The sequence below is a fragment of the Tursiops truncatus genome, chromosome 3, assembly GCF_011762595.2.
Source record: "Tursiops truncatus isolate mTurTru1 chromosome 3, mTurTru1.mat.Y, whole genome shotgun sequence".
NCBI lineage: Eukaryota > Metazoa > Chordata > Mammalia > Artiodactyla > Delphinidae > Tursiops > Tursiops truncatus.
In genome coordinates this window covers 58,029,628-58,053,866 of record NC_047036.1, presented here as the reverse complement: position 1 = coordinate 58,053,866, position 24,239 = coordinate 58,029,628, and the positions used below count along the sequence as shown (strand labels likewise).

Genomic DNA, 24,239 nt, shown 5'->3' with positions numbered 1-24,239 from the left:
GGCAGAGGGGGTTTCCCCTTTGGGAGATGCTACTGATGATTCACTCACATGTGGGTTGACTGCAGAAAAGTTTTTAATTGGAGGAGGAGGGGACAGAGAGAGAAAGAGATAGAGGGAGGCGGGAAAGGGATGGGCAAGTGAAGACGCCAAGACACCTAAGCATTTACCGTGACCCGGGCTTTGTGCTAGGTACTCTGGGTATACAAAGGATGACAGGACATGTTCCCCACACCGAGAAGCTTAGCTTTAAACCAGAGCTTAAGGACAAGGGCACGGCTTCTGGTAGAATGAGAAAAACTGCCACGAGGAAGAGCAGAGCAAGATGGGTAGAATCAGTTTTTGAGAAAAATATATAGGAAAATGCTTAGACTATCCAAGTCCCACATTTTATATCTAAATCCTAGCAAAGCTTGGGAATGTTAATGTTAAAAATTCCTGCTGAAAATAGGCACATTTTCCCATACTTCTCAGCCTAGTAAACAAAGTCCTTCATGATCTATTCATTTCTTACTTCTCCAGCTTCATCCCTCTTCTCTGTACCATTCCTGGTCCATGTCTCAGCCTCACTGAATCTCTTCCATTTCTTTTAATACATCAGACTTGCTCTTGCCTCCAGGTCTTTGCCATGCTGATCCCTCTGACTAGAATTCCCTCCAACCTGAGTCTGTCCCTGCTACACCTATTCCTACTTGCTCTTCAGACCTTCACTCAATCCCTGCATCATCTCTGACCCCCCAGGGCTAGGTCAGGTTCCCATCTGCGTTATCTCAATATCAGATATTTTCCCTGTCATGCACATGATAATTTCCTGTCACTTAAAACATGAGTTTGGGTCCCCTCAGAAGCAGACTCTGAGACAGAGAGGTGAGTGCAGGTAATTTACTTGGGAGGTGATCCTAGATAAAACAAAAACCCAAAATGTCAGGGGAGTAGGGAAGTGAGACAGAAAAAGAAAGGTGGGAAGTAGAGGAGTCTTTATGAAGTAAGTTATCATGGTGGGTAACCAGAATGTGACCCTTCTGGGGAATCTGTGGGCTGTTTTAGAATATGCACTGCAGTTATCCAACCTGAGGGTGAGGGAGCTTGGGTATTGATACACCACGTGCATTAGCCATTGGTTGAGGGCTAATCTCAGCGAGAGGGATGGAATGAATTCCTGGCACTTCTTGTCCACTGAATGGGCATGTAGAGTGGGCTTTGGGGGTCAGAGACAGTCCCGTAGTTGGAAGATGCAGGTGCTAGCAGTTGGAAGTAAGGTTGGTGTGCCCTCAAGTGGGAAGGGAAGAAGCTGGGGGAGGAGTACTGGTAGTTCCATTTTTCATATCTGTTAGACTCTCAGATCTGAAACGAGCTGGGCCTGGAACAGCTTGGGGTGGGGAGAGAGCTGCTAAAGCAGCTGGAGGCTGGCTGTGTATCTCTCCTTCATGGAGTTTTACTTGGGGTCTCTCCCTATGGTCTCTCCACCTGGGCTGGTTTGAGCTTTCTCTCCCAGGGTGGCTTCAGAGCCATCAGATTCTCACCTGGATGACCAGGGATTCAAAGGCAAGTGTCCCAAGAGAACCAGGAGGAAACGATGCTGCTTTTTGATAACCTAGCCTCCAAAGTCACATAGCGTTACTTCCCCTGGAATGCCAGATTCAAGGGGAAGGAACACAGACTCTACTTCCCCATGGAAGGTGGGTCAAAGTCACATGTTAGGAAGAAAATACGATCTGCCACAGTGATGATGTTTCAGTAACATTTTGGAGATACATTGCAAAGCTTTTCTTCAGTGTCTATACCATCTCTGGATACATTTGAATATTCCTGGGGCTCTTAACACTTAATACATTGCAAAGCTTTTCTTCAGTGTCTATACCATCTCTGGATACATTTGAATATTCCTGGGGCTCTTAACACTCAGGTTCTTTATTCTGATTCTAGAAAAAATTTCATGCCTTATTCTGCCAAAGCATATTTGGCATAGCTAGAGCTCAGCTTGGCATCTGAGCTGACTTAAGGTATGTTTTACTAGCCCACATTCCATCTATGAGATATACCATAAAATACGCAATCTCAATCAATATGCAGCAAAGATCACCGATGGTAGACACCATAAAGAGAAAGGCTAACAGGTTTGACTAAGGCAAAATTAAAACTTCAGCACATCAAAAATACTATAGGCTAAATCAGGAAAAATGAAAACTGAGAAACTTTTGCAACATTATGAGAGACAAATAATTGGTATTCCTAACACATGAAGAACTTTTACGACTAAATTAGAAAGGATAAATAGGAAAAATAAAAGGGGGGGGGAAATAAATAACTAATCCCCAAAGAAGAAAAACAAGGTATCAAAATAAATGGAAAATGTTTAGTTTCTCTAATAATTTCTTCAATAAAAAAAGATTTACCATTCTATATTTGCCTATCAAATAAAAACAGTGAGACATTATTTTAGTTTTGCCTATCGAATTGGTGAAGACTAAAAGGAATTATAATATCACATTGGCCAGAGTGTAGGGAAATGTGCTGTTACACTGCTGAAAGGCAGTTTGGCAATAGGTGTGGGAAGCCTTTGAAAAGACATGACTTTTTGGTCCAGCAATTCCTTATCTGGGGATTTTTCCTATGAAAATGCACGGGCATTTATCTCCAGTATTGTTCATATTAGAAAAACTTATAATTGACAGTGGTGGTTAAAATAGAATACTCTGCCACCTTAAAAATTATTGTATATATATACATCCCTAAGTAGAAAGAGGTTCATAATATATTTTTAAGTGAAAAGGCATAAGGCAGTTCAAAAGAGTAAATGAAATATAATTTTATATGTGTGTGTTTGTACATGGCTCCAGGAAAATATAGTAATCTCCCCTTGTTCATGGGGGATGCGTTCCAAGATCACAATGGATGCCTGAAATCACAGATAGTACTGAACCCCATGTGTACAATGTTTCTTCCTGTATATACATACCTGTGACAAAGTTTAATTTATAAATTAGGCACAGTAAGAGGTTAAAAGCAATAAATAATAATAAAATAGAACAATTATAACAATATACTCTAATAAAAGTTGTGTGAATGTGGTCTCTCTCTCTCTCAAAATACGTTATTGCACAAATTTAACACCTTTTCTATCTTAACTAAGTACTTATCATGCACTGTGTCCGTAACTTTTGCAGTTTGAGGTGCACCAACAAAACTAGCCCAATTTTCTTTCTCTTTCTTCACAAGTTCACAGACAGAAGATTGGTTTTTACCATAGATCTTAGCAACCTCAGCATACAATTGTTTTTCTTTCCTTATCAAGTTGGGAACTTTCACGTTTTCACTTAAAGGAAGCACTTTAGGGTTTCTCTTTGGCATATTTGAATTACCAGCGTCACTACTCTTGCGCATTGGGGCCATTATTCAGTAAAATAAGGGTGATTTGAACACAAGCACTGCGAAACCATGACAGTTGATCTGATAACCCAGGAGGCTGCCAAGTGACCAAGGGGCAGGGGACGCTGGACAAAGGGATGATTCACATCCCCAGGAAGGACAGGGTTGGGGCCACATGAAATTTTATCACCCTACTCAGAATGGCGCACAATTGAACATTTACAGTTTATTTCTTAAATTTTCCATTTAATATTTTCAGACCCCAGTTGACTGAAGGTAACTGAGACCACGGAAAGCAAAACCCTGGATAAAGGGAGACTACCACATTTCCATGTATGTGTATAGTCCAGGAGAAAAAAAAAAATGAAAGGCTGTACGTCCAAGTAATTATCAGATGTTACCTCAAAAAGATATGATTACGGATGGTCTGTAATTGAGTCTTTTTATCGGTGTATCCAAAGGTTTCTTTAAAATGAGCATATTCATACTATTTTTTAAAATTCTGAAGGTAAATGTGACATTCAAGCTTCAAAAAATGTATTTTAAATGACACAAGAGTACATGGTTATATTCTAGTTGTAAAAACTCTAGTGATATGGTAATTATAAATAAATAGTATAAATAACAAATATATAATGTATATAATTCTATATATTGTATAATATGAATATAATTATATAAAGTAAAATCCTCCTTCACCACTAAATTATTTTCCAAAGGGAAAAAAAGAAGGCAAGATTCCCTCACCTTTCATAAACACAATCCAGATATGGTTAAACACACACACCAATGGAGTTAGTATCTGAACACAGTGTAATAACTGCCTATTATCTTAGCTGAATGGGCCTAACTACAAGTCAGGAAACCATGTAGTAACAGAAGAGGCAGGCCTGGCTTACTCTGACTGGCGTGAGAAACGCCCACAGTGTGGCTGGTCACATTTTAACCCAGAACCTTGTAGTTCCACCCAGAAAGGCATACCACTGACAGATGGGGAGGAAGATAATGTGAGGCAGAGGGAGTTCAAACAACAAGACTCAACCCTGGAATTGAAAGGCTGGCCATGGTTCTGAAGGCCCAGCCAGGAGGAACTGCTTACACGGAAGCCTTAGGAGTGAAGATCTTCTCTCCGAGGGCTGACAGGTGCAGGACTCAAGTCAAATTTCACATTACATTTGACCTGAGCTATTTTTATAACGCTCCGACAAAATCAGTACTTTTTCCAGCAGTGAGTAACGCTTTAAGAAAGCTTTTCTTGTCTCATTTATCCCCCTGCCTTTGCGTTTACAGAGCTCACCGGGAAAAAAGGCTGCCTGCGTGGATGTCCCCTGAGAGTTTTCATTATTGTGTGAAAAGCATTTTAGTTGCGCTGATAAGAATCTGTTTGTGTAAATAATCTCTTCCTAGGAAACCTGGAATTTTTCTGCCTCTTGATCACAAAGGGATGACTTGACTCTCAAAGAAGAGACAGGTTGGATCCTCAGGCTCCTCACCTGTTTCTGTCCCCTTCGTGCACATTCAGGACACGCTCAATTTCTCTATGCTTCATTCTCCTTGAATATGAAGTGAATACAGAAGAAAGACTCTAATGATAGTATCGAGGGGGGAAACAACAATTTTCTAGATGTTTCTATTACATGACAAGCTACTAAGAAACACTGGGGCAGTTCAAAAGAATGAAGACATATGGGGGTTATAAGTGTTTGGGGAAACGAGCTATGGGGCGGAAAGGGCTATAGAACCGCGAAGCATTTTTATTGTGTTCTGCTCATCCTAAGAGAAGAGTCTGTTCTTGCTGATGCCGTTATAGGTACTTTAATCTGTTGCTTTAGTTTATGTCTTCTGGCACCACCTGCCAGACTATAATATTAGTTTTCAAGAATCAATTACCTTTTGGCATTTTAAGCACGTCTATGGTAGATATATGTCAGCCCTCGCACAGCCCAAAAGAACGTTGGCCCTGCAGTCCTGCACACCACGTAGACACGGACCACAGAACATTTGCAAATGCTGGGCTGACATCTGCGCCGCCACCCCTGCACCCCTGCATCAGAAAGCAGCGCAGCGTGAATACGGAGAGCCTGGGCTTTGGTACAGGCTGGCACTTGGGCGATGTGTTTCCTTTTTGCACGCTCCCTGCCTCTCTGTTTTCTCATGCATAAAATGGGGTGATGATAATAACACATCTCATAGAACTGTGTGATGATTAAATAAAAGCGTGCATGTGAAGTTCTCAGTACAGGGCCAGGTAGGTAGAAAATATCCTATAATATTAGGTCCTAAACCTTTTTGCCAGACTGTAAGGCAACGGCCTCCCTCCCCATGGTCTGCAGTGCTGCCTCCCACTCCTCTTTGCTTCTTGCCATCCCTCTGCAGCTCTGTGGAATATTCCTTCAGAACACAACCCAGTCAGTCCATCTGTCCTCTTTGGTTTTTCCCTGCTATGTGTCTTATATCCATTCTCCTTCCCAGATAGTAAAACCCACGAGGGCAGAGAATTGTGTGCCAGCTTTGTGCACAGAAATATGGGGGAGCAATGTTGGGACTTCTCAGGGGACAGAATGGGGTGGTGTAGAATCGATTTTATATAAATATCAAAGGGCAGGCTTTCAAACGGAGATGGAAACTGGGGCCAGAGAGGGAGGATAACCCTCCTGCGGATACAGAGCCTCCTTTCGCTGAGGCTGGAACAGATGTCCCTCTGTGTGACAGTGGGATCTCATTTTGCCTTTCTGAGCCCTTCCTCAAATGCTATCTCTGACCCCAAGGCTCTTCCTCACGCATCCAGCCCACTGGCTGGTTAGTGCTTCCACGTATGTTCACTTACCCCTGCTTTGGGGTTTGACCCAGGGGAACTGGTCTCCGTAAGGGGGAGCTGGCCCCATCCCAGGACCCCAACAAAATGATTCTGGCCGGTCACTTGGTGCCTGCAGGCTTCTTACGTGATGCTGATGAATGGTGCAAGCAGCTAGATGTGCAGGATGCTCTGTGTCCAAGTTCCCTAGCCATGTAGATTCTGGGACACGGTCAGCCCTTGGCAAACGTTTGGCCTGGCCCGCAGCTTGATTCCACATTGGTGCCATGTTTTGTTTGCCAGTCTCCCAAATAAAGAAAGATGCAGGACAGCTTCTGGCACTGCCATCCAGGCCTTCAACTTTCCATCCCGTATGAGCGAGCTTTGGTCTCACGGCTCCCTTTTAGATGAAAGCAGTCGAGTGGTTAAATATTCATGCTTTGCTTATTTCAGTATATTTAATTTATTGCGTATCACTTTTCCTGGGTTTTATATAAACTTGTCCGAGGACTTTTTTTTTCAGTGTAAATCCTGGCAGAGTGCTCCCTTTTCCTTGGCAGAACGTTGATGAGTTAAAGAATATAAAATGTCTGCCTAGCTAAGAAGGTGATATCTTTTTTTTTTTTTTTACAGATTGCTCTTGTACTTTAATAAAAATAATACGCCAGTCATTATCAGCATCATTAATTAATCTTTAGTGATTATTAATGTGGTGCTTCACATAAGGTGCCGTTAAAACATCTGCTTCGTTTTATTCCCCAGGCTGGAAACCACTGCCTCAGCTTGTCTGCCCAGCATTTTCTATTCCGTTAGGTGTTGAAAATGAAGTGGAGATTGTGTTTTTTTTCCTTCTCATTTCTCTCCCTGGTAAAAATGGAATCCTATCTTCCCCTTCTCGCTCTTTTTGCAGAGCAAGTCTTCACGAAGCTCTATCTTACAACTGTCTTGGTCTGGAAGATGTGATGAGAGGGCTACTTCTCAGACCTGAATAGTAGGCTGTAACTCTTCTCCTTCGAAAGCCTTCCTCACCCTCACACCCAGGGTTTTGGGAAGCCAAAGCGTTATGCAGATACAAACGTGATTGGGGCCAGATTGAGGTTCAGAACTCTGTGGATGCATATCTAAAACAAAGGGCTGACAACAATCAATGAGAATTTAAGGTCTTTATAGGAGAGCTTCTAACTATGGCCCTTGGAGGCATATTTTCCTTTTTTTAAGAAGTCATAAGGCCCTGTCGTACCCAATTTTCAAATATGTGGAGAATGATCCCTTCATTGTGGGGAGCTAATTGAAACGGAACAGGCGCTGCTGTGGCCTGCACACTGCACGCCCCACTGCCCCAGCATAACACAGACATCATCACTTGCACCGCCTCTTGCCACCCACAAGGCATCTGTTAGAACCTAAGTCACAGTATTAGCCAAAGAGAATAACAAAACAAAGTTAGACATTTAAATTAACTGCCAAAGAAGAAATCACATGTCACTTTTCTGTTTAAGAACATTATATAAGCAGCAACAGAAGAAAGGGGAAAAAAAGGAAAAAGGAAGGAGGAAGCCAGGAAGGGATGGAGAGGGAGTGTGAAGGGAAGGAGGATGGGAAGGGAGGGATGGAGGGAGGAAGGACAGAAAAACTAAGTAGAAACTTAAGAAATGTACAAGAACTATAGGAAGGAAATTTGGGGAGTTATTGTAGGACATAAAACAAGATTTTTATAACAAGAGAATGGGGATGGGAACAATATTTTAAAAAGGCAATTTCCAAATTAATCTGTGAATTTAATGCATTTAATCTTAAATGAAATTTTTTAAGGAACTTGAAACGTTATTCTTAATTCTATTACCTGAAAGACTAATTTGTTAGTAAAGGGATACTTGTATTGCCTGATATGAAATTTAAAAGACGTGATATTTAAAAGTGTTTACCAACGTAAGAGTAGACTAATGAATAGAAAGAATAAAACCCAAACATATACATAGATGAAAATATTTTATATGTGATAGAGATGACATTTCAGACAAGTGAGAAAATGATATTGTTTTAGGAAAACTATTTGGTGGGGTGTTGTGTTAGTTTCCTAGGGCTGCTATAATTAATTACCACAAAGTTGGTGTCTTAGAACAACAGAAATTTTTTCTCTCAGATTTGAAAGCCAGAAGTTGGACATCAGTTTTATTGAGTCGCAAGCAAGGTGTTGTCAGGGCCTCCCTCCCTCTGGAGGCGTTAGGGGAGACTCTGTTCCCTGCCTCTCCAAGTTTCTGGTGGCTGTTGGCGTTCCTTGTCTTGTGGCTGCATCACCCCACACCCTGCCTTCGTCTGCCATCACCTTCTCCTGGTCTCTGTGTGTCAAATCTCCCTCTGTCTCTCTCTCATAAGGACACTTGTGATTGGATTTAGGGACCATCCAGTTAATCTAGAATAATCTCTCCATGTCAAAATCCTTAAATTAATCTCAATCATCAAGATCCTTTTTACTTACACGGGAGCACATGTTCCAGGGATTAGGACCTCATCTCTTTGGGTGGCCATTAGTCAGCCTACTACAGCGGTAAATTAGATTCTCATCTCACCTTATACATCAAGTAAATTGATAATGTGTTAAATTCTTAAATAGAAGAATATGAAGGCAAATAGTCATCTGATCTCAGAAGGGGAATGGCCCTTTTAAGCGTAAAAGAAAAGATTAATGGTTCTGCTTATGTAGAAATGTAAAAGCTTGCTTAGGTCTAAAATGACCATACACAAAATTACAAAGAATTGACAAATTGGAAAAAGCATTTGCAACAAAGTTTCTATCATTAATGTATGAGAAGCTTTTATAAATCAGAAAAAGACATCTCCTAATAGAAAAATAGTCCAAGAATAGGAATAGGCATTTCACAAAAGAAGAAAAATCAAAAGGTCAATGAACATTAAAAAAAAAAAATGTACCCTTGTAGTAATCAAAAGCAAGTTAAATGTTGATGATGTATTCGTTTGGGCCAACAAATTGACAACAATTATAAAAATTGCAAGAACCCATAATGCAAGAAGAGGAGGAAATTTCCTCATTTAATTCCTCACATGAAGTTATTGGTGCAGCCTTTCTCAAGAACTATTTTGCAATAAATACATAAGGCCTTAAAACGTGTATTCACTTTGAGTCATAAATTGTGATTTTAAATTATGGCAATAAATGAGCAACTAAACCAACAGAATTGTACCTGCATGCTCCTCATAGCGTCATGAAAACAAGGCGAAATTACAAATGGTCTAATATCCCATAAGGGAAAGTGAAAAATGTTTACAGTATGTGGTTAAATGAAAAGAACAAGTTACAAGGCCATCTGTACATCTGGTCCCTTGACTGTGTGTGTATCTGAAATACTGAGTGAAAATGTTAACAGCTGTCCTCATTGGAGATCTAGAACTATGGGTGATTCTTCCCACCATTTAAAAATTCTTCAAGTTTTACACTGAGTATGTATTACTTTTGTAATTTGGAAAGAAAGGATAAATGCATATATTTAAAAACGATCCATACAGAAAAAAGTCATATCTTCTAAATGTGGCAAATACTATTTTCATCTTCCTTTCCATTTTCACCTCCCTTGATTACCCAACACCTGCCCAGTGTTGCTGCAGCAGAAGAGAATCTCAGCCTGCTCTGAGCTGGATCCTGTGTTCTCATAAGCTTATGTCTTTATACATGTTGTTCCTTCTGCCCCAAGTCCCCAGAGAATCCTACCACTCATAGAAAACCCAGTCCTCTAAGGAGGGCAGAGAATCTTCACAATGCCTCTAAGGAGAATAAATTACTTCCTCACCTTTGCTGTCACAGTTCAGCACACTTCAATATGCCGTGATTGTATTTCTCTTCTGTTTAGGTGCCATGGCTCTATTTCCCTCCTGGATTGCGACCTTAGTGCAGGTGAGTCAGAATCACATGGGAACCTCCAGTCCCCGGCACAGGATGTGGGGTAGGGGGTTAGATTGGCCCACGAAGAATGTAAAGAGAAAAAGGCTACCCCCAGCCATGGTGCTAGGAGGGAAAGTAAGGTACAAGGTGCCCAAAGATGAGAGTCAAACCTGATCTTTTTAGATTGGTCAAATGGGCATTTTTAAATTGGACATAATTCTTTCAACCTACTGATTGATATTGGTTGAAATTAATACATTTCAGATTTGGTTTGAGTTGCCTGCATATTTTGGATTTTTTTAGTGTGAAGAAAGCTGTCTCATTGTTGCTTCTCCTTAACTTTTAATTAACGTTAAATGCTGCAGTTTTGTTTAGCATAGGCTGGTGGTGTTTCCAAACAGGCTCACCTTTTCACAAAATCAGATTCCTGAGCCGCACTGAATCATTGACTCTGAGTGAGTCTTTGAAGATAATTAGAAACAGCTGGGGAGCAGAGACGCCTCAGCACATACCTTTCCATAAAAAGAAGAGAACAGGTGAGAAAAAGGAGTCAGAGATTAATAAGCCTGGGGCTGGTCAGGTCACCTCTCAGAGTCATAACTCTCTGTTTTTATTAAATAAGGAAAGGAGCTTCCATGGCATTTGGTTGATAGCAGCTGCTGGATCTGAGACGTTAGGAAGGAAAGAGCAGGTGTCTTTAAGGAGCGGCTGGGGCTGGTTGTAAAGCTGAGCTCTCCGCCAGGGAGTCAAGGAAAGATGCCATTTACTTCCAGGTTGTCACTGGACTAAGTAGGGAATTGTCTGAAGAAGATCACGGTTGAGTTTAGAATTAAGTAAACAAATATATAGACTCAGATTTTATTGCTCTGGGAGTAAAATTAAGTGTGCTGGATTTTGGTGCACTTTTTCTTTCTAGTAGCGGGTGTTCCATTTTGTATGGTGGCATTTGTATATATTAGAGGTAGTAGTTGTGGAATAGTTTTACTCTAGGTTTTAATTTTTTTTCCTCACATTCCCAGTGAAAGCCTAAACTGCCCACTCCCAGATAGGGAGCAGAGCACAGGATGGATCGGAAATATTTGTGTGTCCAGAGGCAGAAACGTGTACCTAGGGCTGGTGCTGGCTCGAGAACTAAGCAGCTCGAGCTTGGGTGAATCACAACCTCCAGGGCTCAGTTTATCTCTCGATAGGGTGAGGGACACAGACTAAATCATTGTTATTGATGAAATTGATTTTTAAAAAATGGAGTGTAGTGATTCTGGCTGAGATAGAGGAGGACCCAGACTCTGTCTGCTAGCCTTACCCTGCTCCCTCTCTATCCAGACACCCCAAGGAAGCCCATGGAGTTTGAAACGGAATGAAACCTTAACAAAATTACCTTGTCACTCATCTGAACTCACTCCCTCATTTGAAGACATCCACCCAATCTGCAAATTAATTGAAACATGATTTAAGTACTTCCCTGGTGGCACAGTGGTAAGAATCTCCTGCCAATGCAGGGGACACGGGTTCGAGCCCTGGTCCAGGAAGACCCCACATGCTGCGGAGCAACTAAGCCCGCGAGCCACAACTACTGAACCCGTGTGCCACAACTACTGAAGCCCGTGCGCCTAGAGGCCATGCTCCACAACAAGAGAAGCCACCGCAATGAGAAGCCCGCGCACCGCAAGGAAGAGTAGCCCCCACTCACCGCAACTAGAGAAAGCCTGCTCGCAGTAATGAAGACCCAATGCAGCCAAAGATAAATGAAATAAATTTTTTAAAAAAGAAAAAGGATTTAACTGTTTACTGAGGTTTTAAACAATGAAACAAATCAAACAAACAAAAAACTATGAGAAGGATATTCAATTCATCACCAGAGCATAATTTCTCTCTGGGTCTCCCTCCCCACTCCACTCTCAAGTCCCACCTCCCCTTCCTGCTTCCAAAGTCCTGCCCTTCCTCCCTTCCACTCACTACATGCAGACTCCTGAACTCAGCTTCTGGAGTGTGATTCCCACCCTCCTTCCTCCCCCTCCCCGCTCCTTAGCTCCTTAGCAGACCTGTCCATTTCTCCTTCAGTCCCTTTCTGTCCTGTCCAATGGGAATCTCAGCTTCTCATTATACTCCAGTTTTATCTCATTCTGCCCCCTTAAAACTCCATTAACTCTGTGAACAGTCCCAGGCAGGTAACAGCAGCCCAGTGTGAGATTCATGAATTTCTTCTGTTTAGAGTGGGGAGTGGGGAGGGGTTGGGAGGAGATCAAAAATGCTTATAGCTAAGTATATTCTTTACCAGTTCTCTCCTCACGGGGGATACTAATGTCCCATTCTTAGAACTCCCACCCTGCCTCCTGCTGTAACGCAAATCAGTAAAAACAGTGTGTGACTGGGACACTTGGGTCAGAAGCACTGTGCGAGGTTTGCATTTTGGGAGGTGTTTTTTAATGCTCATTTCCTCTTCCTTCTGTGTTTCTTTTGTTCTTTTTTCCTAACCAGTAGCCATTCCTAGGACCACTTCCCACTGCCCCAGCATTTCTGTGCCGGGACAGATGGTCCAGAATGGAAGGTCTCCCTGGCTCTTTAAGGAAGCCTTGGGATCTTTCCAAGTGAGTTGCCCCATAGGATTCATCAGGCTTTGTGTGGACACAGGGGCACCCGAGGGGGCAGCAGTCCGAGGGGGCGGGTGCCAGCTAATAACTGAGGTCCTTCAATTATCATCAGGGTGTAGATGCAGCTCTGCAGCTAGAAGTATAGCACTTCCTGCTTTGGTCACACTCACCTGTGTCCCTGTGGCTGGGGCTTTCTCAGACACAGTCAACATAAGTTTAAGGGTTTTTTTGCTCCACATGAAAGAGAACCGCAATCTCTGTCCCCACGTCAGAATGACTGTGTTTTCCTAATCACTGTGCACATATTTCTTGCCTGTGATATGTGTGGATCCATTTCCTTATGTGTTACTCACTACTCTGGTGCCATAGTCCCTGCTGTGAGCCCCGCACGCACATGCACACACACACTCACCCTCACACCCCTCTGGAGAAAACGCCCTGTTGCCCGGCTTTGGACAATGCCAGGACCCCACAGAGTGTGCACTCTATTCAGTGCTTGCCAACCAACCTGTCCCTTTGGCAGCTGCAAACCAACCACATCTACAGATCTTTGCTTTTTGCTTCCTCCACTGGCAGGGCCACTTGTAAAGGTAGGTGATGGAGGAAATTTTAATACGCAGCAGGTGAGTGTGAGTGTGTGTGAGTGTGTGAGAGAGAAGGAGAGACAAAGAGACAGAGAGCAGGAGTCTCCCAGGCATCACTCAGCTGGGTCTGTATTTGTATAACATTAGTTTCCTGCTATAACATTAGTTTCCTGCAGAGTCATCGGGCTGGGGAACCAGTTCTGCCTCATTGTAGAGCTGTGCACCTGTTGCAGATTGCATTCACCCAACATACTTTCTCCTCCCTTTGTGTGCTCATCCCCTTGGACTGGAGCCCGGGCTTTGCACTGGCCCAAAGAGACATGAGGGAGCCCAGGACTTAGACTCAGATGATCTTGTCCGAATCTGGCACTGCCAGGAGAGGCAGAGAGAGGATCATGACGGAGCGGTTAATGGCATATGGTCGGTGGACCCAGGCTGTCTGGATGTGAATCCTGAAGCTGCCTCCTACCAGGTCTGTGACCTTGAACAAGCTACTTAATACCACTATGCCTCAGTCTCCTCTTGTGTAAAATGGGGATGATAAGACTAGCACCCCGCTCATGGGGTTTTTGTGAGGGCTGGGTTAACTCAACATAAGTCTCCTTCACAGTAAGCTCTAGATAAGCACACTATTTGTTATTCATAGAAGCAATGGGAATAATCCTGTGCTGTTGCACAAAGCAAAGGCCCTGCTATTATTACTAGTTGTGTGAGTTTGGGGTGAATTAACCTCTCTGAATCTCATTTTCCCCATCTGTAAAATGGGGATGAAATCAGAACCCCCTCCCCCTCCCCCTGCCCCAACAAGACTGTGCCTTATTGTGAAGCACAAGTTTGTTTGTTGGAAATGGAAATCTGTAGTCGATCATGTCTTTGCTGCTGAAGATTGTGCCAGGCTCCACATGCCCTGCTCTAGGAAGTTTGAAGTTGTGGACCAAAACATCTCAAATATTTAAAATCCAAGAAGGACCAAAAAATAAAGGCAAGTCATGACTCATTCTTTGGGGTCACATGTCTCATATCCCAAAGGGTTTAGGAGGAACTTGCTTTTCCTGAATCCACATGTGATTGCTCCAGAGGGACCTCCTTTGACTACACCAGGAGAGCTAAAGGGCTGATGGGTTCTGAAGAGCGGAGGAATGCTGTACAGATCTGGGATGTGTGATGGAGCAGAGCTACTGATTCTATTATTCCCGATTCTGCCACTTCTTTGCTGTGTAACCTTTGGCATGTTAGTTGACCTCTCTGAATCTGAGCTTTCTTCTCAAAAGGAAGATTAATAAGGTATCATAAAAGAATCTGCAAATGTTTGTTCCTTTCTCTTGGAAAAAACTTAGCATCTGGGTTTATCAGGCCAACCTTTGGATCTGGGTTGATGCATGGAACATGGTTTATGAGCTATAAGAAGTGAAAATGCAGTGTGATTTTAAAGTTCCGAAGGTACTTATTATAAAACAATAGATGTTTTTTTTGTTTTGTTTTGTTTTTTTGCAGTACGTGGGCCTCTCACTGTTGTGGCCTCTCCCATTGCAGAGCACAGGCTCCGGACGCGCAGGCTCAGCGGCCATGGCTCACGGGCCCAGCCGCTCCGCGGCATGTGGGATCTTCCCGGACCAGGGCATGAACCCGTGTCCCCTGCATCGGCAGGTGGACTCTCAACAACTGCACCACCAAGGAAGCCCCAGTAGGTGTTTTTTAAAACCCAGCTGAGTTGGTAGTGGGCTTTCTGGATCTGGCCCTTGATAACTCTCCCACAGTTAAACAGTTTGCTCTTCAATCTAAGAGTAGTTCAGCATCTTAAATCATGAAGCAAATTACTGTGTATACTAATCTCTTTACCATGTTAGATAGGATGACCATGTAAAGGGTAAGGAATAGCCTTAGGATGGGTGCTTGTCTGTGCATAGCTTGGACAGATCAGATAAAGAGAAAGCCAAAAGGACCATAATGAACAGCCTGGGGATGAAATGAAGATGGTCTGACATGGCCTCTCCTGGTGTCTTCTGGGAATTGCTGTGGGGTTATGGCTGGAGTCACAGGAGGTAATCCTTCCCAAACTCCCACTGCCCAAGCTCTGAAAAATCCTGCCCTGGAGGCATTTTCAAATGCTGGTCACAATCCTTGAAAATCGGCCTACTTTGGCCATCTCCTCTGGGGTATCTATTGATACATTGGGCTGTACCTCCAAACTGTTCTGAAATCTGACCACTTCTCACCACTTCCACTATTATTCTCTGATCCAAGTCATCATTATCTCTCAGCTGAGTTATTGTATATAATCTCCTAAGTGATACCCTTGCTTCTGCCCTTGACGTCGACTGAAGCCAGAGCACTGCACTCTGGAATCATCTACTGACTCCCCATCTCACTTAGAGTGAAAAAAAAAAAAAAGCCAGTATATTGACCTAAACGCCCTAATCCATCTGGCTTCTGCAACCTTCTCTCTCTGTCTCCTAGTCTCCCTGTGTTCCTTGCTCTGTGCTGCCCCTAAGGCCTCCGTAGGAACTATTCCTCCAACAGATGCCTGTGTCCAGAATTCCAGATCATTCTCTCTTCAAACCTTACTCACTGGTTGTTATTTTTACTGGACACACAGGTCCTAAAACTTGGAGATCATGTTTTTAATAATCCCCCAAAGGACAGAGCTCAAACTCTGTTCCTCCAGCCTGCATGGGTTGTTCCTTTCTCTGAATTCCTAGAGCATTTTTATTCCAGGAATCTCATAGTTTGATGACTTATTTATACTTTGCCTGGACTGATCCTTACTCATAACCCATTTTAAAATTGGGTTATTTGTATTTTTATTAGTGAATTATAAGAGGTTTTAATATATTCTAGACACAAGCCCATTATTAAATATATGATTTGCAAATATTTTCTCCCATTCAGTGGAGTTCTCTTAATTTTCATGATGGTATCTCTTGAAGCACAAAAGTCTTAAATTTTGATGTAGTACAATTTATCTAATTTTTCTTTTTGCCACTGGTGCTTTTGATATCATATCTAAGAAGGCTTTGCCTAACCCAAGGTCACAGAGATCTTCTCCAATATTTCCTTCTAAGAGTTTTATAGTTTTAGCTTTTAAATTTAGGTCTGTGATCCATTTTGAGTTAATTTTTTGTGTATGGTATGAGGAAGGGGATTTAACATCATTCTTTTGCATACGAATATCCAGTTTTCTCAGCAATATTTGTTGAAAAGACTGTTCTTTTCCCAGTGAATCATCTTGGCACTCTTGTCAAAAGATAATTGACTGTAAATGTGAAGGTGTTATTTCTTGACTCTCAATTCTGTCCCACTGATGAGTATGTCTATCTTTATGCCATAACCACACTGTTTTGTAGCTTTGTAGTGAGTTTCAGAATCAGAAAGTATGAGTCTTTCCACTTTGTTCTTCTTTTTCAAGATTGTTTTGGCTATTCTGAGTCCCTTGAATTTCCATGTGAATTTTAAGACTGGCTTGTCAATTTCTGCACAGAAGCCAGCTGGGATTTTGATAGAGGCTGCCTTGAATTTGTAGATTGATTTGGGGAGTATTGCCATTTTAATGATATTAAGTTTTCAGGTCCTTCAACGTGTGATGTCTTTCCATTTATTTAGTTCTTTAATTTCTTTCAGTAATGTGTAGTTTTCAGAGTATAAGTTTTGTACTTTTGTTAAATTTATTATTAAGTATTTTATTTTGTTTTAAGATGCTATATAACTGGGTCAAGGATTTTCTTTAAAAAGCAATGGAAGTCATTGAAGGGTTTTAAGCAGGAATGGGCATGACCATGATTGAATTTTTAAAGATCCCTCTGGCCTCTGTGTTGAAAATTCATTTAAGGGGGTAAGAGTAGATGAAGGAAGACCAATTAAGAGGCTGCTGCAGTGGTCCAAGTGAGAGATGGTGGTAGCTAGACAAGGATGGTGAATCAGACATGGTAAAATGTAGACAGACTCAAGATGCCTTTAAAGGAAATTCAATAGAATATAGTGATGGATTGGATTTGAGGGCATGAGAAAGGGAAGTATCAAGGCTTTTATCTTGTGTAACAGAATGGGTGGTGGGGCCATTCATTATGATAAGGAAAACAGGAAAAGAACCAATATATGGTCTTTAAATACCACCTTACCTTAGAGATAATTCAATCCAACCCACATATTATCTCAGTTGATTTTTCTAAGACTTTTATGAGGTAGGTAGGATAAGCATTAATGTCCTCAAGTGCTGAGTGATAAAACTGAGGCCACCATGGGAAAGAGCACTGATTAGAAGTCAGAAAGCATGGGATTTGGCCCAGGCTATGTTCAATATTGCTGGGTTCCCTTGGTCATAACAGTTAACTCCTGGAACGGTTGGCTTCTTTATCTATCAAACGTGGGACTTGGTGAAGTTATCCCTAAACTCCCTTCTGATCTGCCTTCGTTCACTGTTACCATTCATTCAGAAATACATGTGGGGTTGAGGTACACGGGCAGAAACACATCTGATGATGGAATTGGGATGTGAACTCATCTCCCAATTTCTAGTCCTCTCATTTATTTTTTTCCCCCACTCATATTTTATGAGAAAAATGGATGTCTCCACCTTGCTCTGGGCAAGATACTGGGCAGTGTGGTTTATACTTGGGTCAATACATCTAATTTTAAGCTTTGGCAACAGGGACACATTAGTTAAGAATCCCTTGAAGCTGTGATTGTGTTTATGATTGTCTTTAATATGTTTGTAAGACTTGTGCTTCAGGCATTTACACTTCTAGTCCCACTGTGACTTTAAGCCCTTGCCAAATTTAGAAGTACTCTCTTTTCTCTCCTCCTGTGGTGCCCACTCAGAAACTTTCTCAATCAAGAATGACTCATGGGTTGCTGCCCACAGACCAGACCTTAGGTATTCACTCTGGAGTGTGTCAGGAGTAGTTCTTAATCTCTTATGAAATCTGGTACACGGTAGCAGAAGTCCACCTATGGGGTGGGAAAAGTAAATACCAAAAAAGTGTTGCTGTACTTGAAAAAGGATCCGTGAGTTTTCCCAGGTGATGAAGAGGGAGATTATTGCCCCCAAACCCAGGCCCTCACCACCAAGCACCACCCGCTCAGGACTCTGAGAGGGTGAGGAGAAGACTCGCTCTGTGCTCAGCTGGTTCTAGGCTCAGGCTTCCTCCTCGGTGGCCTTTGTAACCTGAATAAGGAAGAGGGAGGAGGGATTCTCTTCAGGACGAGCCTTTGAATTGGCCGCCTGGATGAAGGCCCAGGACACACCTGATCTAGTCAGTTTCCAGCAGCTTCTTTCAAACAACAAACAAGCTCAGCATTTACGCAGTGTATATACATTTCCATCACAATAGCTGCCCTGCTTTTATGGAACCAGGAACAATTTGATAGTGCAGATAAAGGGGGAACGCTTTGAAAGAGGATACCCACTGAAATAACACCTCTGTCAAAGGGGCATGTTTCCTCCACACATGATCCCTTTGGACGAGTGTCACGTCGCAGAGAAACAGGATAGCGACTCCAAACGGTCATTTCTGCACATTTGATGATGACTTTTACAGAGTTGACTGCAGAGCTGTCGGGCTGACAGAACTTGCCCACCAGCTGGGCGATGAGCCCCGTCCTTGGCTGTGAACAGGAACGCGGAGGTGGAACGTGTGCAGCCGAGCGGGGGAGACATCTCAACGTGTCACTTCCCTTCGGAGGGAAAACAAGGCTTCCAGAGAGTCTGAGAGTCCACAAGTTTTAAGAAAACCAGCTCATGTCTGAAATGGGAAGAAAAGCTAATTATATGCTCTGGAGCGATGAGTCCCCAGTGTGACTACGTAGCAGAATTGCCAGGAACACTTGGAGAAAGATAAATTCCTAAGCACCTGCCTGGACTTATTGAATCAGAGTCACCCTCCTTCCCCTACTCCCCCATGAGGGAATGGGGGAGCAGGAATCTGAATACGTTCACACCCCAAACCATTCGGACGAGATGACTGACGAAACTCCACTCTGAGAGCATTCATCCACAGGGCAACCTTGAATCACTGCTCTCGCCACAGTCAGAGGAGGACCATAGCCAGCACTTTGCTGTCTGTGAGGCGAATATGTTAACAGGACAATAAAGGTCACGATTTCAGAGGAATTGAGAGGACAATCTGAATGAGAGAGGATTTTGAAAAATAAAATGAGTAAAAGTACAGCTTCCTGTTTTTTTAAAATTATTTAACATCTTTATTGGAGTATAATTGCTTTACAACGGTGTGTTAGTTTCTGCTTTATAACAAAGTGAATCAGCTGTACATATACATATATCCCCATATCTCCTCCCTCTTGCGTCTCCCTCCCACCTTCCCTATCCCACCCCTCTAGGTGGTCACAAAGCACCGAGCTGACCTCCCTGTGCCATGCGGCTGCTTCCCACTAGCTATCGATTTTACATTTGGTAGTGTATATATGTCCATGCCACTCTCTTACTTCCTCCCAGCTTACCCTTCCCCCTCCCTGTGTTCTCAAGTCCATTCTCTAGTAGGTCTGTGTCTTTATTCCTGTCCTGCCCCTAGGTTCTTCAGAACCCCTTTTTTTTTTTTTTAGGTTCCATATATATGTTTTAGCATACGGTATTTATTTTTCTCTTTCTGACTTACTTCACTCTAGAACAGTCTCTAGGTCCATCCACCTCGCTACAAATAACTCAATTTTGTTTCTTTTTATGGCTGAGTAATATTCCATCGTATATATGTGCCACGTCTTCTTTATCCATTCATCTGTCGGTGGACACTTAGGTTGCTTCCATGTCCTGCTATTGTAAATAGAGCTGCAGTGAACACTGTGGTATGTCTCATTATATGTATATGTGCCACATCTTCTTTATCCATTCATCTGTCGGTGGACACTGAGGTTGCCTCCACGTCCTGGCTACTGTAAATAGAGCTGCAATGAACTGGAACTGCTTGCCAGCTCTTCGCAGCTGAGCAATACCAAGCCTGCTGGGTGAGTCACTAACATTTGAGGTCCTGCATTCCCAGAGGAGAAGTGATGGGACCAATAAAGTGGACCACCAGAGTAAACTGGAAGCACTCTCCCCTCTCCTGGTGGGGCTTCTGCCATCTTTGCCGCTGCTGCTTCTGCTGCTTTTCTAATGTTTCCGTGTCAGGCGGGGATTGGGGAGGAGGCTGAGATGGGTACAGGCAGGGGACTCCAAGCTTTGGGTGAGGGGAATGGAGAGGGCAGGAGTTGTGGGGTGGGGTGGAAGGACGAAGAAACCTTATAGAAGATCAGTTCACCAAGAAGGGAAAAGAGTTGGTGATTTACTCTGTTCTGAAGGTTCTCTTCTGAGATCCGAGGGCAGAGCTCACATACAAGGGACAAGGATGCACGCCGGCCCCCGTGTCGGCCTCCCAGCCCCTCGAGCTTTACAGCAGCTTTCAGCCACCGGAGGCTAGGGCTCAGAGTTTGCCTCCGCTGGGTCTGTATGGAGACTGGTACACAGTTCTGCTTCCTTCAACAAGGTCTCTCACCCTTGAGCTCCCACCCAGAGCTCCTTTGCCTCTTGTCTAAATGTATGTTTCTACTGTACCTTAGAAGAAGGTCTCTCCTTTAGAGTTAGGAATTTCCATTTCCCTTAGTACCTTAGGTGGTTGAGATGATAATTCTATGTGATCTCTTTATAAAGCTGGCCGAATTGGGCTTCCCTCTAGCCTGAGGGTCCTCTGTGACCTATTGTTAACCTCTAGGTCTACCCCTCTGCCCCCCACCTCTACTTCACATGTATGGACTGTTTACCCCACTGGACCATAACCTTCCGGAGGGCAGGGAATAGGGATCGTTCATCTTCGGATCCCAGCACCTAGCATGCGGCTCGGCACTCAGGGGCTAGTGGCTCATGCTGGATAAAATTGAAGTTAAGTTAATCTGATAATGTGTTATGTGTCCCGTAACATATACACCACCTTGCCAGCCCGTGTCAGAAAGATCTAGGTCAAAAGATCTTGTTCTGCCGATATTAGGGATGTGTTAAAAAATTCTTTTTTGGACAGTTCAGATATTCAGCAAAAGTCTGCAGATCATTGCCATAAACAATGTCAAGTGCACGCTTGCATTCCCCTCAAAATGCCCGGCCCCCTCAGCCTCTGAGGACTGAGGCAGCTCCCCATGAGGTGGGCGTGAAGAGTGAGGCCCACAGCCCTGGCCATGCTGCTGGGGCGTCCCAAGCTGGAGGTTCCCAGGCTGCTGCAGGATGGGCTCCGTGCTGGCTTCCAACCTCCAGCAGCTCAGGTTGCCGGCTCAACCCCTCCAGATTCAAAGGCCTTTGGCCTCATCTGGAACTGTCCCCTATGGCCCATGGGTCTTTAGGATGCTTTATCATTTCATTTCCTGAGTGAGTGGTACCTTCCTGCACTTCCAGTCTGCCTCCTGAGGAGTGTATGGTTGGTGGTCATTTGCATACACGGGGGACATCCTTCTTCTGAGCCTGACATCTTGGTGGCTTTTTTTCTCTGTCCAGGAAGGTGGCTGCCCCACTGCTGTGTGTCACCACTGCTTCTCTGGCAGCTCATTCAGGGTCTGAGAGGCTCAGCCTCCCTCTTATATCAAGGTTTCCAATATATTAAATAAAAATGCCGAAACAGGCTAACAAGAATTGTGACTTTCTTTTTATAGTTATGTTCAAGAAAATGATGCTTTTAATATGAAATGTCACATTTTGTTCATTTTTATACATGACAAAAGTATAGTTTAAAAATATCTGACTGGGGCTTCCCTGGTGGCGCAGTGGTTGAGAGTCCGCCTGCCGATGCAGGGGACACGGGTTCGTGCCCCGGTCCGTGAGGATCCCACGTGCCGCGGAGCGGCTGGGCCCGTGGGCCATGGCAGCTGGGCCTGTGCATCCGGAAAAAAAAAAAAAGATACAAAAATATCTGACTGATGTGAAATATCAAAAGTTTTATAGCAAAACAATGTAACTTTAAACATTGATAATCATGACTATTAGAAGGATGTCGTGACTTATGAGAATGTCATGACTGTCATGATTTAAATCATTGCTACATTCTATTCATAATCTATTGATTACATTCTAAAAAGAGACAAAAATGTCCCATCACAGAAGGAAGTGTCACATAATATAAAGTTGCTAATTACAAGATAATTATAGGAAATATAGAAAATATTAATTTATAGTGCCTTAGAGACAGCCTGGGTCTGGGAAATTAAAATTAAATGATGATATCTTTCCGCTCTCTCACTTTATATTTGCTAGCAGCAAAAGTTTAAAATTGAGGCTCTTTATGACTGTGTGACATAAGATAAATGCACTCCCCGACTCCCCTCTCCTCCTCTGCCAGCACCCTGCCTGGTCCCCTACAGTGCTGCAGCCGAGGCCCAGTTGGGCAGTCCCGGGATGCAGAAGGCCTATAGCTTTATGACTGTGTCTGTGGCAGGGGTACGTCCCAGTGGAGAAGCCTGGGCACCACATCGTCTCTGGGTCCCCACCATTTGCAGGCACGTGGCTCTCAGTCTGCTTTCTTCCCAGCAGCCAATCCCTGTTTCTCTTTGCTTTCCCTCAGACTAATGGAACAATTTGCCAGCAGAGTGGGGGGGTGGGGGGGGTGGGGGGTGGGGAATAGCTGGGAATTTACATCTCCCTGGGGGGCAATCCCTGGGGGGCCAATGAACTGACTGGTTCAGAGGTATAAATACCCCAGCTCTCTTGCCCCTGATTGGATCAACTCTGAGACTAATATTGTCTTCAGGGCTTACTTTCCTTGACATCGCACCTTTACTTGGCCTACTTTCCTTCCTGGTCCCACTTCTCTACTCTATTACCACTTTGCCTAAGAATCTCTCCTAATAAAGTACTTTCACCTGCATCTTCTCACTGCTTCTGGAGATCTCAATCTATGACAGGAACTTACCTCATAAATGACTGTGTGACTTTGGACAAGTTACTCGTCCCATATGAATCTGTTTCTTTATCTGCAAAATTGAGATAGACACACCAACCTTATAGTGCCATTGGAAGCATTAGAGACCATGTATATAAAGTATCTGGCACAGAGGCAGTTCCAGTAGATGCCAGCACTATCATGGCCTATTTTCTCAAGGCCATTAGGCTCGTTCCCCCCGGACACTGACAATATTCTCTATGGTTGGAGCAAGCTGGGACTATAAGAAGTGAGTCCAGTTAATTATTGTCCTAGGACTGAGCCCACGTCCCCCGTCAGCTTAAATGGGTCTGAGCAATTCAACTGTATGCTTTTAAAACCCTTAGCACAAAAGAACATGATTTGGAGTGTGGATGCTGGGAGAGGATTCAGGGTTTGATCTTAATCCCTCTCAGGGTTGTATCCTGACCATGGAAATCTTGAGGGGTTTTGATACAGGGTTTACTCTGATGAGAGAGACCCTGCCTCATTTAGGTCTACTGCTGTGTTTTGGAGCCCGTTTGGAGCTGGGCGTTGGTGCCAGGCTGTCTGGGCAGGGTTCCCTCCGGGGAGGCTAGGCCAGAATGAGAATCAAATGATCCCATATACAGGAAGTTACCAGCACTTCCATGTTATGTGCACTATCAGGTAGGCAAATCCGAGTAAGTCATTTCCTTTGTCAAGCCAGAGAGTTGTAGGGACCTAATACTGTGACATCCACTCTCATGCTCCTGTCCCCTGCTGTTTCGTTTTCTCTACTTCATTTCCCTCACCTCATTCTTCCTAAACATAGACTATAATTCTCGCAGGTTAACTGCCCGGAAGCGTCTATTCCCTGAGGTCTTACACATCCGCTTTGGGTGGCTGCCCCAACTCCCAAAGAAGACCCCTTTGCTGTTAACTGTAAACGCACGTGACATACACAACAATTTAAATGGGACTTCCCGGGCAGTCTAGCGGTTAAGACGCCACGTTTCCACGGCAAAGGGCGTGGGTTCAATCCCTAGTAGGGGAACTAAGACCCTGTATGCCGTGTGGCATGGCCAAAAAATTAAATAAAATGAAATGAGTCAGAGATGGCCTGATAAAATCATATGCACTGGCCCGAGGAGATGGTGCTCA

The 24,239-nt window shown here is 43.5% G+C and overlaps 2 long non-coding RNA genes across 2 annotated transcripts; both read left to right on the top strand.

Annotated features, from left to right (window-relative positions):
- The first annotated feature begins 4,402 nt into the window (after positions 1–4,402).
- LOC117311916 (uncharacterized) lies at positions 4,403–11,847 on the top strand. Its single transcript, XR_004526130.2, has 3 exons — positions 4,403–4,509; positions 10,027–10,070; positions 11,382–11,847. It is a non-coding gene; the product is annotated as an uncharacterized lncRNA (long non-coding RNA).
- A 1,204-nt stretch (positions 11,848–13,051) lies between these two features.
- Positions 13,052–19,390, top strand: LOC141278289 (uncharacterized). The gene is made up of 3 exons (XR_012330729.1): positions 13,052–13,705; positions 14,728–14,917; positions 18,768–19,390. It is a non-coding gene; the product is annotated as an uncharacterized lncRNA (long non-coding RNA).
- Positions 19,391–24,239: the final 4,849 nt, after the last annotated feature.